The 19116-nt window shown below is 34.3% G+C and overlaps 1 long non-coding RNA gene across 1 annotated transcript; it reads right to left on the bottom strand.

Moving 5' to 3' along the window:
* Positions 1 to 6840: 6840 nt before the first annotated feature.
* LOC136976578 (uncharacterized) lies at positions 6841 to 7747 on the bottom strand. The gene is made up of 3 exons (XR_010880953.1): positions 7568 to 7747; positions 7052 to 7237; positions 6841 to 6874 (listed from the first exon to the last, which is right to left on the bottom strand). It is a non-coding gene; the product is annotated as an uncharacterized lncRNA (long non-coding RNA).
* Between the last annotated feature and the right edge of the window lie 11369 nt (positions 7748 to 19116).

Genomic DNA, 19116 nt, shown 5'->3' with positions numbered 1-19116 from the left:
ATCTATTACAATCAGCTGTGTACAGAACTTTTATTGAACTTTAGTAGGTTATAAGGCCGAATTTATTAATACAGAATAAACTTCTGTAAAAAATGATCTCAAAAAATTTTAAGACGGTACAATATACATCAATGTACAGTCTTTAGTGACGTACCGACTACAACAATATAGGCCTAATGCGCGGTATCGCGAAAACTTCCGGATTTCGAAAATACTCGTTAATTATAATTCAATTATAATTGTAATTTTTCTATTATCAAGAAAATTTAAATTACTCTACAATTTTTCGAAAGAATTTGTCCGAGTTATGGGAAATCTCACTTGTGAGTTAAAGATTTCCAGTTAGCTCAGGTTTACTGTACTTAGGTTTTTCAATAAAAACAACACTTCCATTTACCTAAAACACTAACAAGAAATGATTTCAAATCATAAATATGTCAAATTTTTCGATTTTCGTGTAGACCAGCGATTCCGAACTCGGGGTACGCGATAGGTTGTTTATGGGTACAGAAAAAAGTTAGTTATTACGGCAGGAAAAATAATATATTACGTATCACAAATTAATAGTATTAAAAAATTATTAGGTAAAAAACGTTCCTTGTAACAATCACAAACTTTATTATACATTTTAAAATGCAAAAATAAAAATAAAAACTTATACTGCCGATTGTACAATGCGACAGGTCAATAAATTTTGCGCAGTCGGTCAATGGTAGTGGGGATACCACTATGTGTGATTAGTGATTATGCTACGGACTTTTGACGGTGGGTGTGTTACCGTTATTATTATTATCTCTCAACAATATTCCCACTGAAAAAAGTATTATTTATCGTTAGGAAGGAAAAGGACATAGCTAGTTTCTCCAGATTTTCTCTACAAGAGGTAATTTTTTCATTGTTTATTCAGTATTTTTATTAATTTTTTATTGACAAGACTATGTCTTGTTTATAAAATCGTACTGTCTGCTATGTTACCAGCTTAGAGATATGAAGGAGTACGTGTCAGAAGTTGCAATTTGGCAAACAGTATTAGGTGCCCAAATCATGCGCGCATAAAAAAAACACTTGTAGGTACTCGGGAGACCGAGAACCGAGTCAAAATAAAATTCAAAATGGCGACACTCTCTACGAACGGGCAGTGCGAGATTTGCGCATGCGTTGCTCGTTGGGAAGTTGGAAATGCCACGGAGGTACGCTAATGAAACAAGGTTGGAAACCGCTGATGTAGACTAATTACTGTCATTTTATTTTAATAGCTGAAAATTACCGAGCTTCATTTTTCAGTTCACGCCAATTTTATAGTAATCATTAAAAAATCCAATTTATTTTATGGTATATGAAAATATATCAGTGGAATTTACAGTATAAGAAAAACATCTTTCTCTTAGACTGTTCCTTCAAAAAGGGCCTTGGCACGTGGGTGGCCACAGACAGTTAATATTGTAAAATTTTGACTAATAAGAAAAATAATCAAACAGAATATAGATGTAAAAGTGAACACTGCATTTCAAATTGTTAATTAAATAATATTAAATAATTAATGGCGGAGATATTGATTTTGTAGGTGAGTGGCCCCACGAAGACTGTATTTTAATTGTACAAATTAAATTTATGCCATTTTATGAAGTAGGAAAAAACAATATTGTGTAGAATTTTTTTTTATCTTTGTCATATCAAAGAATGACAATTTTTTTTTTTTTGAGATAAAATAAAATAGTTTTTAATTGTACAAGACAAAGCATCGTTAAGTCTTTAGATCAATTTTCACGATTATTTAAATTGGATCTCATTGATACAGAAAAACAAATCTATATTTTGCACAATTAAACTATTTACTCGATTATAATGTTAATTAATAATACAATTTACATAATTGTTGAAAATTTATTTGTTGATTCGACTTCGCTGCGAATATTTACAATGAAGAATTTCTTCGTTTTTATTATTTTATTCGCATTTTTTCATATTGGAGTTTCAAAAAGTCCTAGAAAACACCCTTTAATTAAAGATATTCAATCGAAAGATGATAAAATGGATATTTACAAGAAATTTTTAAATCGTCCACGGAAATTAGACTCGCCACAGGACGCCGCAAGAAGAAATAAACAGAAAGCAACGAATGAAAAACGTGTTAATGGCGATTTTCTTGTAATGAATAGTACTAAGAATTCAGAATCGAATAAGCCCCAAGACCAGTCCCAATTACAGGACTGGGGAAAGACCTATCTTCGCGTATTATTCTACGTCATTGCAATCGAGGGAGTGATTTTAACAACGTGCGCTCTCGTCTACGTAATAACAAAATGTATTGGATCCTGCCAACGGCGTCTGGAGACGTGGGTGCGCGACGTTACATCGGCACACATCAATCGAGAAAAATTGAAGAGGTTACAATCTGAAAATATCGACGTATACAAACTTCTGTCGATGAATGAAGACAAATTTCCCATTCACGATAAAGATGAAGCTCGAGTAATTTACTTAACACAACCAATGTTATCGCAAGACTACGAGACGAAAGAAAAATTGGAGAAACAAGTGGATACGAAAGATACTCCCACTTCGGACTATCCTATCAACTCAAACGTTTATTCAGATAATAGGAAGAAAGAGGAAGGAGCCAAATCGAAAATGCTCAATTTACTATCCTCTTTAAAGAAACTATCGATACCGGATTTGAAACAACAATCTGAACGTTTGTCTTTGTTCAAAAACAAGAAGAAATATGAACGTATTCCAACTTGTGATTACGAGAAGAACGAGTCCACAGATGAGTTACCATCCTCTTTCACCGATTACTTCGAAGAGAATCTTGTGGACAAGTCGAATATGACGGACTATTACCGGAATATGATGAAGATGAAGCAGTCGAGAAGAGCATGTGCTAAAGACTGCACGTCCTACATGAATGAACTTTACAAAGTTTTATCCGAGAAGAGCGTAGTAGGAATGCGTGTGGATGAAACTTTAGGGAACTCGAAGAGTAACAAAATTGACAAAAGTTCTGATAAAGTTAGACTGGATACATTTCGAATTCCCGTGCGTAGGTGTTTTCTTAAAGAGGAAGACGAAGCAATTGAATCATTGCTGAAATCAATCTCGGAAGATTCTGCAAAGCTAATCGATGAAGATGCATCTTCTGCCGAAGAAAATCTTTTATAAACGTTAATTTCTTCTGTATGAAATATTGTTTAAAAATAAACATTTAGATTTGAAATAAATTGTTTGGAGTAATTGTGTGATTTTGTTTTTTTTTTAATTCTCACACATACTATTAAAATATGCGCACTTATTTACATTAAAAATTTTTTAGTCACTGAATATATTCTATTATTGTTGTTGTTATTATTGTATCAATAGGAAAACATTGAAAATTAACAACATTCAGAAGGATAATAAATACAAATGCTTCATTACTTTTTTACTGTTTTACTTCTTGATTTAAGATTTTAGGATTTCCCGGATTTTTTTGGGCTTTAATTTCAAAAAATTGTAGACCTATAAATTCCCACTGTTCATCTGTCGTTTGTCTGCCCGCCTGTATTTTCTTAATACAGTAATACCTCGACTTACGCGATTTTCAAATCTCGTCGATTCGTCTTTTGTTTGAGCGCCACGCAACTCTTGATTACTCACTCCCCCCTCTATTGTCCAGCTTACATGTTCGGACACGTCGCGTGGAATCGACGCATAGCTACAATTTATTTTGCGTTCTTTATTTCTGTGTCTGTTATATCTACGGAGACTTGAGAGACTGTACTATGTCATGCAAACGAAGTAGAACCGATTCTTCTGCATCAAACAAGAAAAGAAACGCTTTATCTTTGGAATGTAAAGTTAACATTATTAAAGACTTCGATACAAAAATGAAAAGGGGTTACAAATTTTAGAAAATATAGACGCCAAAGAAGAGCGCATTTCTTCTACAAATGAGAAATAGAAAAATTATTAGTACGCTACGAAGAAATTTTGCGGGAGAAAAAAACAATCTTTCGTCAGACGAATTTGTTAGATTTTTATGAAGCCTTCTACATCAAAATAACTTCGGTATACGATTTTAATAATATAATTTGTTATACGTATGCAGGGCCGGATCATTGCATAGACAAATGAGACAAATGTCTAGGGCCCGGTATTTTGAAGGGCCCTGTCAAAATGTCTATTGTGAAAAGACTTGTAAATAAGACAGTTTACATTTCTGTTGGACAACTGTATATAATAAACAAATAAACAAAAATATATTGCTTTTTACATGGTTATTGTGAATTCTAAAATCTATAGAAAATGTGTTCTTATATTTCTTCTTGTGGGAGAGAGAGGGGCCCGGTAAGAAGAAAATGTCTTGGGTCCCAAAGTGGGTTAATCCGGCCCTGGTAAATATATATTACAATTTATATTTTTGCTGCATTTCAGCTGAAATGCAGCATCCACATTTAGCTAAAGAAATAAGTGCCAATAAAATAAACTTCAATGTATTTTAAATGTAAAATGCAGCTGAACAATGCTGAAATCATTAAACATTGGTTTGCCATTGGTCGCAGGTTTGCACTTCAACAACAGAATAACCACGGGATTTCAGAATAACACGGATTTCAGAAAACCACGGGAATTTTCCGGGATTTCAGTGTCTCACATCTAAATAGAGGCCAATTTCTCATAGAAGTCTTCCTGGGAGGCATTCCCCCAATAGATTCTTCATGTATTGAGTTTATTCCATCAATCCTTCCAACATACAGTTGGAAGTGAAACTACCAACATACAGTTGGTAGTTTCAAACTAGATTAAACCACTTTTAGGGAGAGACTGTTTTATTAGTTGTAAATTGCAGACCTGGAGCATTGAATACTCCATCCCAATAAATGGTTTAAAAATGGTTTAGTCTGGCTTGACAACTGCCAACTTATCTTGGAAAAACTACAATTTCCACTGCATAATGCTAGAATGCATTGTCGTCATTGAATCATATCGAATAAAATATCAACCTTTCACTTGTTTTATGATGGAAAATGCATTGAAGTTTATTTTATTGGCACTTATTTCTTTTGCCAAAAGTCTTGTGCTTCTTAACGTTAACATCGCGCTTTTTCTATAATAAAGACGGCCGGTTAAGGTGGCACACTACCTCTGAGGAACCCGGGATCGAAAAATCCCGGGAATGTATTGAAGTTGGTCACTCACCACATTGTGAGTCTGGCCGAATCCACGAGGGACTTCATAGAAAAGGCGCTGTTACTGCTCACAGGGCGGAAAGAAACTAAAATATCGCGTGATACGTCCTTTACATTGCATACATCCAGACGTATTTAATAATGGCCTCGCACATTCTAACACCTGTATCGTGCAGATTATTTGAAAAATGAGTAATTGTATACAGGTTTAATCGTATTTAAATTTACTTTTAATTTTTAAATGCAAAATTCGTGACAATTTCTTATGATTTTGAAATGATTTGATGCAAAATCGAATAAAAAAAAGTCTTTATTAATTAAAAGACCAAAATTTGTTTACAGAGATAATTCATTTGTTCTGATGATTCTTTGAAAATCATGTTATTCACTAAATTGTTTTTCACAAAGAATTTCAGAATAATTCTTCTTGTCTTTTCTCCTTTAACTCTTCTTTGTCTTTTCGTGTTCATCAAATATTCAATGGACTTGGATAACGTTGTAGATTTGATGTTGCTTATTATTGAGAAATTCACTTAGATGCAATTTTCAGCCGAATTCGACACGAATTGAGTGTAAACGTTGATCAACAATGGACAAAATCGGTGAATAATCGAGGATACGGGTTGGCGAAGAATGGACACGATTGGGAAGAGTCTAACTTCGAGAAGACACAATTGGAAGTAAAAAATTGTACGGTCACAATTGAGAAGTCAATTCGAGGAGTCACAATTAGGAAAAAAAGTCGAATTTGGAGAAGTCGCAAATAGGAAAAAACGTCCAGTTCGGTAGAGTCACAATTAGGAGAAATGTCCAATTCGGTATAGTCACAATTAGGAAAAATGTCCAATTTTGAGGAGTCGCAATCAGTAAAATTAGTCAAACTTGAACAAGTCACAATTGAGAAGTCAAAAAAAAAAAAAATCAATAAGGGAAATAGATATTTAAAAAAAACTCTTTGTACAGAGATGAAAATCTCAAACTTTCTTCAAAAATCTGCAAAAATAAAATGAAAATAATCAAGATTTTTATCCAAAATATTCAATTGCTTAAATAATTTTTAAATCAGTAAGTTTATTTTCTTCCAAAAACAATTGCACACGAATAAAACGGAAATTATTCAGTGCATAATTATTAATTCGATACTTCTGTGTCATTTATTATTGTTAATTTGATTACTTCAGAAATTTTCGTCTACTCATATTGATATAAATTTACTGAATATTTTAACTTCTATTTTAATATTTGCTAAAACACAGGGAACTGTGTTACGAGATTAGTACACCTCCAGAATATATTCTTGTCCATACTTGGACAAGGATATATATATATATATATATGAGAGCCTGATGTCCTAAAAGCCTATGCTGTCTGTATGTAAAATTTCAATCACACGAAGAACATAATGTATTTCCAGACTAATACATAGACGTTTTCTGCTCTGTTACCTGGCCACTAATATTCTGTTGGCGGTACATCGGGGAATAGAAATTGTGTTTAATTTCTAAACTGAGAGTGCAAAATCTCCTAAGTGTTGATACAAACTAAAAAAAAATGTTACGATAAACACTTACCCGATACGAACTCGGATTAAATCAAGCAAATCGATCTTATACTCGATTCAAAAATGCAAGAAAACGGAGCCTTATTCAAGCCGGAGATACTCTGTTTCATCACTTTTAACACCTTTCCACACTTTCTTAACGGATCTGAATGTAGAAAAAACAGTATAAGTACTTATTACAATTCTATCAAAACATATTGAAAGCGCTTTATCGAGATTCAGCTGTATAAAAATACAGCTGAACCTCGCTAATACGATATAGCACCACACTCGATTTAGTGAGAATTTTACAGGCAAACGAATGATGAACTAAATCAATTACCTCTTGACTGGTTTCCATACAGCCTTGAAGAACGATCCGACTGTTTTGAATGCCTTTGTATCTCCACGTGGATTTTCCACGCAATCCTCATACTCCGCGAGCCCTTTACTCACTTTGATGTTTGTTGGAGGGACCGTAATGTCATTATTAAGTTCGTGATCCTCCTTGTCTTCGACCAATCGCTCGCTAAACGTGGTAAAAAAGAATTTACAATACAATACATATACAATTTTGAAACCGAATATATGAAACTTCATCGATAAACATTTATAAAAGTTAAAGAAAAATTATAATACTTGAAAAACATGTTATTAAAGTTATTACTATTTAATAAAAATGTAGGACCTCCCCTAATTCTAACTCAAAGTTGTTTGTAGAACACATTACAATATGTAATTCTTATCGCCGAGATTCTTCGGTATAGTGCCAACTCGATTTAGTACCAATATCGAGCTTTGATTGTATATAATGATAGAATATGCCATACAAATAGATATAAACAGTAATATAGTTTACCTGTTAAAACGATGGCGCGAGTTCTCGTAAAATGGCCGAATCTTCTTCAAAGTCCGTTTATAAGCAGGATTAATACGATGTTCGAAGATGGACTTTCCAAATCCACTTTGTACGGGTTCCTCCTGCTCCAAGAAGCCTTTCTTCTTGCCACGAAATCTAAAATGATCCAAATTGTTTGGATTCACCAACCCCGTACATCCATCCACCCGCGCCCTGAATATGCAAAGAGAAAATTCATAAAACAATAAATATTTAATTAATTCCGAAACATTTCTCCTGATTTTAAAATGAAATGTACAAAAATATATCAATGAATATTTTCATAAGCTTTTATAAAATTATTATATAATCCCTGACAAAATTTCCTATCTAACTGTAAGCTAAACAAACCACCCCTTAGAGCCTCGTGCTTTTAAATTTATTTGAGAGAAGAAAAAGGCCTTTACAAATCACATCCTAAGCCCTCAAAAAGCCTTGGGATGTGATTTGTAAAGGCATTCGGGGAAAAACATTTGAATTGAAATAACGTGAATTCCGGTTTATACCGAAAGTTCGTATATAATTCGGGCCTCCTGCTCCTAAGCATTTTACTTGCGGGCTCGACTCTCCAGAAATATCGAAGATTCGAAATCTTTACATTAAATTGAATTAATTATAATTTGCAACGAGAAATTTCTCTTTAAATCCATTAATTTTTCGAATGAATCTCTTATTTGAATAAATGTCAATAAAATGTAAAATTTCTTACCCAAAAGGTTGAGGCAAGGGTTGATAATCACCAGAATTAAAGAACATTTTGCAATAACTCTCGAAAAATCGCACTCTAACAATAGAAAGAGCAACACCAACAACGATCAATTGTTGAGATTGTTTGTTACGCGTTAATCGGAGAGGATAGAATATTTTAATATTTTATTTTTAGTCTAATTTTTCTATGTGTATGTGGATATGTTTGGGAGGGCACTATTTTGTTCACCCTGTTTGAAGCTTAATAATTCCTGTCCTTTTCGGAAAATTTATGAAATTTTGTTCATTACGAGGCTTTTTTTCTAAACTCTTTCCGCCCTGTGGGCACTAAGAGGGCATCTTTTAGCAAGTCCATTATGGGTTCGTCAAGGCACACAATGGGGCGACCAAGTGGTGAGGGACGGGGCCCGACATGTCCAGATGGTAAAGGTGTCATTTTATCTGTCTGGGAGACAGAACTTGCAGGAGTATCTGACGCCTCGAGAAAATTTAGACGCCTTTATACATTATATACATGTTATCAGACTCACACTAGCACAAACGTTACACCCATACACGTGAATATCTAATTAATTAAGTTAATAGTGCGTGCGAACGGAATATGGGGAAACGGATGCGTCGGATCGTTGTTTGAACCATGTGTATTAGTGTGAAGAGTGTTGCATTTCGGTGATTGGATGTAAAGTGTTAGTATAACAAGGGGGAAAAATAAAACACCCCTTGCCATCTTATATCTAAGTTAGTAATAAATAAAATAAAGAAACCAATCGTCACCTCCTCCTCCCCTCCACAGTCGGTGGCATCGATACAAATTCCTAAACCACTAAAGAATAATAATACGCTAGTTACTTTCCAGTTACTATTACCATGAGCATCCGAAGGAAATTTTCCAGGGGGATAAGCTTGGAGACATAATTACATCAATACATTTTTATTTATTTAATTTTTGGGGTTTCTCACAGGTAGATTATAGAATAAAATATTACATCAATACAAAGTATCCTGCAGTTGAGGGTGTAAGATTGCAAGGCTCAATCACTTTTAGGATTATAATTTGTAGAATCTGATCCCAGAGAAGGTCAGTTGCCCCATTTGTTCCCTCTGCAGAGGTTATATGCAGGGTCGGATCATCGCATAGACAAATGAGACAAATGTCTAGGGTCCGGTTTTTTGAAGGGCCTTGTCAAACTGTCTATTTTGAAAAGACTTGTAAATAAGACAGTTTACTTTTCTGTTGGACAACTGTATATAATAAACAAATAAACAAAAATATATTCCTTTTTACATGGTTATTGTGAATTCTAAAATCTAAAGAAAATGTGTTCTTATATTTCTTCTTGTGGGAGAGAGAAAAGCCCGGTAAGAAGAAAATGTCTTTGGTCCCAAAGTGGGTTAATCCGGCCCTGTACGTATGTATTATCTATGATTTTATTAAACATTTTTTTCTAAATTATTGGTTTCTTTGGTCTCCGGCTCCAATTAAAAATAATTTGTATGTATTTATATGCGAAATTATACCCCGACGACAGGAATGTAAACTGTCTTATTTACAAGTCTTTTCACAATAGACATTTTGACAGGGCCCTTCAAAATACCGGGCCCTAGACATTTGTCTCATTTGTCTATGCAATGATCCGGCCCTGCATACGTATAACAAATTATATTATTAAAATCGTATACCGAAGTTATTTTGATGTAGAAGGCTTCATAAAAATCTAACAAATTCGTCTGACGAAAGATTGTTTTTTTCTCCCGCAAAATTTCTTCGTAGCGTACTAATAATTTTTCTATTTCTCATTTGTAGAAGAAATGCGCTCTTCTTTGGCGTCTATATTTTCTAAAATTTGTAACCCCTTTTCATTTTTGTATCGAAGTCTTTAATAATGTTAACTTTACATTCCAAAGATAAAGCGTTTCTTTTCTTGTTTGATGCAGAAGAATCGGTTCTACTTCGTTTGCATGACATAGTACAGTCTCTCAAGTCTCCGTAGATATAACAGACACAGAAATAAAGAACGCAAAATAAATTGTAGCTATGCGTCGATTCCACGCGACGTGTCCGAACATGTAAACTGGACAATAGAGGGGGGAGTGAGTAATCAAGAGTTGCGTGGCGCTCAAACAAAAGACGAATCGACGAGATTTGAAAATCGCGTAAGTCGAGGTATTACTGTATTAAGAAAATACAGGCGGGCAGACAAACGACAGATGAACAGTGGGAATTTATAGGTCTACAATTTTTTGAAATTAAAGCCCAAAAAAATCCGGGAAATCCTAAAATCTTAAATCAAGAAGTAAAACAGTAAAAAAGTAATGAAGCATTTGTATTTATTATCCTTCTGAATGTTGTTAATTTTCAATGTTTTCCTATTGATACAATAATAACAACAACAATAATAGAATATATTCAGTGACTAAAAAATTTTTAATGTAAATAAGTGCGCATATTTTAATAGTATGTGTGAGAATTAAAAAAAAAACAAAATCACACAATTACTCCAAACAATTTATTTCAAATCTAAATGTTTATTTTTAAACAATATTTCATACAGAAGAAATTAACGTTTATAAAAGATTTTCTTCGGCAGAAGATGCATCTTCATCGATTAGCTTTGCAGAATCTTCCGAGATTGATTTCAGCAATGATTCAATTGCTTCGTCTTCCTCTTTAAGAAAACACCTACGCACGGGAATTCGAAATGTATCCAGTCTAACTTTATCAGAACTTTTGTCAATTTTGTTACTCTTCGAGTTCCCTAAAGTTTCATCCACACGCATTCCTACTACGCTCTTCTCGGATAAAACTTTGTAAAGTTCATTCATGTAGGACGTGCAGTCTTTAGCACATGCTCTTCTCGACTGCTTCATCTTCATCATATTCCGGTAATAGTCCGTCATATTCGACTTGTCCACAAGATTCTCTTCGAAGTAATCGGTGAAAGAGGATGGTAACTCATCTGTGGACTCGTTCTTCTCGTAATCACAAGTTGGAATACGTTCATATTTCTTCTTGTTTTTGAACAAAGACAAACGTTCAGATTGTTGTTTCAAATCCGGTATCGATAGTTTCTTTAAAGAGGATAGTAAATTGAGCATTTTCGATTTGGCTCCTTCCTCTTTCTTCCTATTATCTGAATAAACGTTTGAGTTGATAGGATAGTCCGAAGTGGGAGTATCTTTCGTATCCACTTGTTTCTCCAATTTTTCTTTCGTCTCGTAGTCTTGCGATAACATTGGTTGTGTTAAGTAAATTACTCGAGCTTCATCTTTATCGTGAATGGGAAATTTGTCTTCATTCATCGACAGAAGTTTGTATACGTCGATATTTTCAGATTGTAACCTCTTCAATTTTTCTCGATTGATGTGTGCCGATGTAACGTCGCGCACCCACGTCTCCAGACGCCGTTGGCAGGATCCAATACATTTTGTTATTACGTAGACGAGAGCGCACGTTGTTAAAATCACTCCCTCGATTGCAATGACGTAGAATAATACGCGAAGATAGGTCTTTCCCCAGTCCTGTAATTGGGACTGGTCTTGGGGCTTATTCGATTCTGAATTCTTAGTACTATTCATTACAAGAAAATCGCCATTAACACGTTTTTCATTCGTTGCTTTCTGTTTATTTCTTCTTGCGGCGTCCTGTGGCGAGTCTAATTTCCGTGGACGATTTAAAAATTTCTTGTAAATATCCATTTTATCATCTTTCGATTGAATATCTTTAATTAAAGGGTGTTTTCTAGGACTTTTTGAAACTCCAATATGAAAAAATGCGAATAAAATAATAAAAACGAAGAAATTCTTCATTGTAAATATTCGCAGCGAAGTCGAATCAACAAATAAATTTTCAACAATTATGTAAATTGTATTATTAATTAACATTATAATCGAGTAAATAGTTTAATTGTGCAAAATATAGATTTGTTTTTCTGTATCAATGAGATCCAATTTAAATAATCGTGAAAATTGATCTAAAGACTTAACGATGCTTTGTCTTGTACAATTAAAAACTATTTTATTTTATCTCAAAAAAAAAAAAATTGTCATTCTTTGATATGACAAAGATAAAAAAAAATTCTACACAATATTGTTTTTTCCTACTTCATAAAATGGCATAAATTTAATTTGTACAATTAAAATACAGTCTTCGTGGGGCCACTCACCTACAAAATCAATATCTCCGCCATTAATTATTTAATATTATTTAATTAACAATTTGAAATGCAGTGTTCACTTTTACATCTATATTCTGTTTGATTATTTTTCTTATTAGTCAAAATTTTACAATATTAACTGTCTGTGGCCACCCACGTGCCAAGGCCCTTTTTGAAGGAACAGTCTAAGAGAAAGATGTTTTTCTTATACTGTAAATTCCACTGATATATTTTCATATACCATAAAATAAATTGGATTTTTTAATGATTACTATAAAATTGGCGTGAACTGAAAAATGAAGCTCGGTAATTTTCAGCTATTAAAATAAAATGACAGTAATTAGTCTACATCAGCGGTTTCCAACCTTGTTTCATTAGCGTACCTCCGTGGCATTTCCAACTTCCCAACGAGCAACGCATGCGCAAATCTCGCACTGCCCGTTCGTAGAGAGTGTCGCCATTTTGAATTTTATTTTGACTCGGTTCTCGGTCTCCCGAGTACCTACAAGTGTTTTTTTTATGCGCGCATGATTTGGGCACCTAATACTGTTTGCCAAATTGCAACTTCTGACACGTACTCCTTCATATCTCTAAGCTGGTAACATAGCAGACAGTACGATTTTATAAACAAGACATAGTCTTGTCAATAAAAAATTAATAAAAATACTGAATAAACAATGAAAAAATTACCTCTTGTAGAGAAAATCTGGAGAAACTAGCTATGTCCTTTTCCTTCCTAACGATAAATAATACTTTTTTCAGTGGGAATATTGTTGAGAGATAATAATAATAACGGTAACACACCCACCGTCAAAAGTCCATAGCATAATCACTAATCACACATAGTGGTATCCCCACTACCATTGACCGACTGCGCAAAATTTATTGACCTGTCGCATTGTACAATCGGCAGTATAAGTTTTTATTTTTATTTTTGCATTTTAAAATGTATAATAAAGTTTGTGATTGTTACAAGGAACGTTTTTTACCTAATAATTTTTTAATACTATTAATTTGTGATACGTAATATATTATTTTTCCTGCCGTAATAACTAACTTTTTTCTGTACCCATAAACAACCTATCGCGTACCCCGGGTTCGGAATCGCTGGTCTACACGAAAATCGAAAAATTTGACATATTTATGATTTGAAATCATTTCTTGTTAGTGTTTTAGGTAAATGGAAGTGTTGTTTTTATTGAAAAACCTAAGTACAGTAAACCTGAGCTAACTGGAAATCTTTAACTCACAAGTGAGATTTCCCATAACTCGGACAAATTCTTTCGAAAAATTGTAGAGTAATTTAAATTTTCTTGATAATAGAAAAATTACAATTATAATTGAATTATAATTAACGAGTATTTTCGAAATCCGGAAGTTTTCGCGATACCGCGCATTAGGCCTATATTGTTGTAGTCGGTACGTCACTAAAGACTGTACATTGATGTATATTGTACCGTCTTAAAATTTTTTGAGATCATTTTTTACAGAAGTTTATTCTGTATTAATAAATTCGGCCTTATAACCTACTAAAGTTCAATAAAAGTTCTGTACACAGCTGATTGTAATAGATTACTGTACGCATATTTTTCTGAAATGAAATTTCTTTTCGTAACTTTATAATTCGTGGCATCTATCCAGAAGCGGATCTACAAAATTTTCAAAGGGACAGCCAGAGCATCTCTTAAATATATTTATAACGATGTTAAAAAAAAATGTACAGGAAGAAGCTACTCGCGTTTCATTCAAAAGCAGTAAGAAACGGAATCAAATTGTAATCAGAAATATTTAATTTCGTTTTGTTTTTACGTTTTTACTTTTTAAAACTTTCTTTTACTTTTATGTTATTTTTATATTGAGATGATGTCAAAATCTCACTTTTACGTGTTTTTTGTGAGCGTGTAACAAGGTGCTTTTCAGGCGCATCAAATTGAGATGACAACTGTTTGAACAAATCAGTTGCGCTAGTTGAAGACAGCTAGTTCAGAAATTAGCTGCGTGACATGGCTGATTGATATTACTTTCCATCAAAGCTAGATCATGCTCAATATCGGTCATGAAAGCTGATAAAATGGCTAAATCTCCAAAAATCTTAAATCGAAAAATTTATCTAAATTAGAAGGATAAATTCCTGTGCACTTAAATCGGTTTTGGGCAATTTCTAGCATAGCTGTTTCGGCCAAGTGCCGCAATGTCAGAATCAATAATCCTAGCTCGAGAATTTCGTGTCATCCATACTGCACTTGCCGAAGCAAACGCGGATTTAAAAGGCTTCCCGTCGACAGGTTGCAGCTTCTGTGTAGTGTGTAGCGGTAACTCGGTATACGAATGTGATCCTAAGTGCATATTCTATTCCTGCCAACTCTTTGTGTCTAGCGTGCCCATCTAAGATTAAGGAAACGGGATTTTCGTTTTCAGAATGCTGATGCTGTTAGAAATGGCGTAGCCACTGCAAAAATATGTTATCATTCACCTATCCACTGTCAGGTTCTGGTTCGAGAGAGGAAACTTGACTCCTTTCATTTGAGTTTTCATTTTCCGAAAGCTTCTCGAATCGCTTGATTTTTCAATATAAATGAAATTCTATTTAAATAATAGTGAAATTTGATATAAAGACTAAACGAGACTTCATCTTGTACAATTGATACAGCAAAGATAAAAAATTCAGCGATATCATTTCTTCCTACTTCAGAAAATGGCTAAATTGCAGTAAAATGATAATAAACTTTATTGACTTAGCTTTCGTCTTTACAAGGAATAAGAAATGGAACATTAGAAGAAGTTTAAATAGGGTCTAAAGCATTTAAATTTATTATTATTATTATTTAAGAGGTAAAAAAAGCCTCGTATATTTGGGACTGTGTGCTTTCCGTGATGTATTAACAAGTCTAACTTTCTGTTAACTTAATATTTATCATGGTAAGCGACATTCTCCGTAATATAGACAATTTAAAAGAGTAAATTTAATAAAAATTTTATACATTTCGATAATTTGATCATACGAAATAAAATCGTTACTGTTTAAAAAGGATTTAAAAAAAACTAAGGGGACCGGAAGGAAGTCCGATAATTTTCAATTATACTTGGATATAAAATTTAAATAATAATAAAAGCTTAAAATGAGAAATATTCTTAGATTAAGATTAATTTCTTTATTTTTTTGAAAAAAAGTTTTAAAATATGTGTGGCTCCATCTGTTGCGAGATATTATATAAAAATAATTTTTATTTTATTAATTATTATAAAAATACAAAAGTTTTTATTTGGAGTGTAGGGGTGATTTTTAAAAGAAATTTAAATACTAATAACGAGTAAAATTTTCGTTAAGTGTGACCCCATTCGAGATATGACACCGCCCTGCATATCTTTCGCCTTTAACTTATAACCTTCAAAATAAAACTGTTATGTAGAGAATATATAGAAATAACTGTTTATCCTACCAAGTTTAAAAAGAGGAGGGTCAAAATTTGACCGATTATCATATTTTCCCTAAGTCTATGTTTCCCGAAAAATCCCCAGGAATTTTTCGGGGGTAGTCGGTCCGGATATGTCGGGCCCTATCCCTAAACACCCGGCCGTCCCATTGTGGGCTTGGTCGAACTTATAATAGGCTTGCTAAAATGAAGCCCTCTTAGTGCCCACAGGACGAAAAAGAGTTTTAAAAAAACCCCTTAAGTTCGGCCGCGTTACTTTATGCAGCCGGAGTTGTAGCGAAAATGCGTCACGAGCAGTTATGGCTAAATCAGCGAAATCTATCCTTTAATATAAATCGACTGACTTTTATCAGAGACAAGAACCAAGGAAACTCAGAAAAATATTCTTTTCATTTTTCAAAGCAAGCGAAACAAAAAGAATATAAAAGATGGTCGGAAGTAACAAACCGACAATTTTTAAGGTTTTAGTTCTTATTGTTTTTAAAAACTATTTCTGCCCCATTGTATATATTTTTAAAATTAATTATTAGTATTTATTATTCTGGGCGAAAAGAGGATTGCGCTGGCTACAGTTCATACACTTGCAAAATGTAAGAAAAACAAAGAACATCCGCAATATTCTTTAATGAAAAAGGTAATTATTGAAACGTCTAGTGCTGTATATCGAGAGTTTTGGAATAACAGTGCAGGTTTCTCATTGCATAGGAACAATCGAGTTTAGGACCGCTGTTTCGAATGATTTGTAAAAAATTACCGTGTTCTGTCATCACTTTATAGGGGTTTTTTTTTTTCATATTTTTCACGAAAATGGAGAGGCAGCTTTCGTTATGACGCTCCTCAAATGCACTTTTAATCTTCTGAGTGGTATTTATTTCGTCCACCAGTGACTGAGTGGATGAAACCGGTTGGTCGTGGGTTCGCGCCTGGCCAACAGGCTGGCCGCGTGGAGTTTTCCTGGTTTTCTTCGCATTTTGTAATACCTACAGTAAATGGAAGCCTATTTCTGTTAGAAAGTCCTCCCCTCGGCACATCGCCCGCGAGTTACGTTGCTGTATACAAACACAAAACTCGATGATATCTGCAATTCAGATCATAATTTGTTACAAAATAATTGGCGTTTTCAATTCAAATTCTAGTTATTAGTCAAAGAAGAGATTTTTTTTACTAAAAAATCTTTTGTTGTTGACATTATGAAATTTCATAATTAGAAACATTCTTCCAACAAATAAGTTTAACGTACTACCGACGATGCCAGTATCTACTCAATTTCCGTGTTGGCAAGAATTGCCGTTATCTGTTTATAGAAAGTTTAACTGCTTTTGGATGTACGAGTTCCGTGAATATTTTAAAATGATTACTTCAAGCGTGCGTATTTTGAAACGACCCTCCATTCGGATGTAGAGTAGCTCGATATATACAGTGGGGGCCATGCTACGTACAGTACTGCGGATTTCTGTCAATGACGTTGTAATGGAGTTTTTTTCGATTTTCAAAGTCAAAAATCGAATTCTTGTAACTATAAATCGCTATTAAATTTTGGTAGATAAAAGTCGAAGGAGTGGGGAGATAAAGGAGTCGTATGTCGTATCTCGAGTAGGGTCGGACTTAATTAATGACGACTTTACTCGTTATTAGCATTTACAATATATATATATATATATATATATATATATTATAAAACCCATCTCTATCCTCGAAATTAAGCTTTTTGCCATTTTAAAAATATAAAAAATTTTTAATATAAAAATATTGTAACAGATGGTGTCACACACGCAATTTTAAATGTTGCCGGGAAAGTTAAGCAACTCGTTGTTGGATTTTTTCACAGTAGTTAAATTTAAATAATTTACACCCATACAATTATATACGCTTCGTGCATTTCGAATGTCTGAAACCCGTAGGAATACCGCGTAACATGTATATATTACAGAATTAAGAAATACGCGTGGGACCACCGACGAACAGTTTTTGTTGTTTATATTTGGCCACCTTATTCTTTTAAAAAGTTTGATGCTTTTACAGAATACATACTATAAGAGTTGTCGTAACACTATAATCCTGTTAAATCTGTTTTTAGCAATAATTATGTTATTATAACCAACTGAAACGGGCCTTACGATCGAAATGCTTACTAGTAGTGGTATGTTTTTTTTTTTAACTCTTTCCGCCCTGTGGGCACTAAGAGGGTCTCCTATAGCAAGCCCATTATGGGTTCGGCCAGGCCCACAATGGGGCGGCCGGGTGGTGAGGGACGGGGACCGACATATCCGGATACACCACCCCCCGAAAAATCCCCAGGAATTTTTCGGCTCGTCCGGATTCGATCCCGGGTCCCCCAGGGCGGCAAGCTGCTAACCTTGACCGCTCGGGCATCCGGCCTAGTAGTGGTATGTGTCAGTAAATTAGTAACCAAAGTGCGATTGATCTGTTTTTATGGCTCTCGTAACCTGAGTATTAGTGTAATCAGAATACGAACAAGAAAGCTAAATATTATTATTATTATTATTAATCCCATTTAGAATTTTCCTAATTTATAAATAAAGAATACACTTTCCAAGATAAATTAAATTGCAGTTTCAATTACTGTTATTAATGCACAAAATGAGTTAGTGAGTGAATAATTTTCAACACACACAAGCGGGTAACAATACGAAAGTGAAAGGAATATGGCGTAGCCAACCAGAAACGGGGTAAGTCATGGCCACACTGTATACATCTAGCCATGTAGACAATAGGAAATACCGCGTTTTCCCAAACTCGGCGTTTTTAAAGCACTTTAATCAAATATTCCAAAAGCCAAGATATCGACGAAACTTTTGTCTTTATACAGGATTCGTGGCTATTAGTAGTGTAAAGGCCAGCCGATGGGAGAGAAAGAAAGTTACGGCGGTCGAGCGGTCAGACTGACTTGTGGGAATGGACTGACATCACTGAGACAGGTTACCATCTAAAACCGTTTAATAAACATAAAAATGGAGCTTACAAAAATGCTTTTAATTCGGCGTAACACCAATCCAACGGGCGGATCAGTCCGTGTAACAGTTCAATAGTCCCGTCGATCGTTTAAACTTCCGATGAAGGTGAGGAGGGTGGTGTCGGCCCCGGGGCACACTGCACGACTTGTTGTGACGCTTTCGGCGGCGGGATGTACCTGGTCGCAACTCGTCGGGAGCGGAGGTCGGAGACCAGGTCGAAGCGACGATCCAGACTTCGT

Source organism: Centruroides vittatus, unplaced genomic scaffold (genome assembly GCF_030686945.1).
Source record: "Centruroides vittatus isolate TY-2023 unplaced genomic scaffold, ASM3068694v2 contig_401, whole genome shotgun sequence".
NCBI lineage: Eukaryota > Metazoa > Arthropoda > Arachnida > Scorpiones > Buthidae > Centruroides > Centruroides vittatus.
Note: the sequence above shows the minus strand (reverse complement) of the source record. Positions and strands in the feature narration are given on the sequence as shown.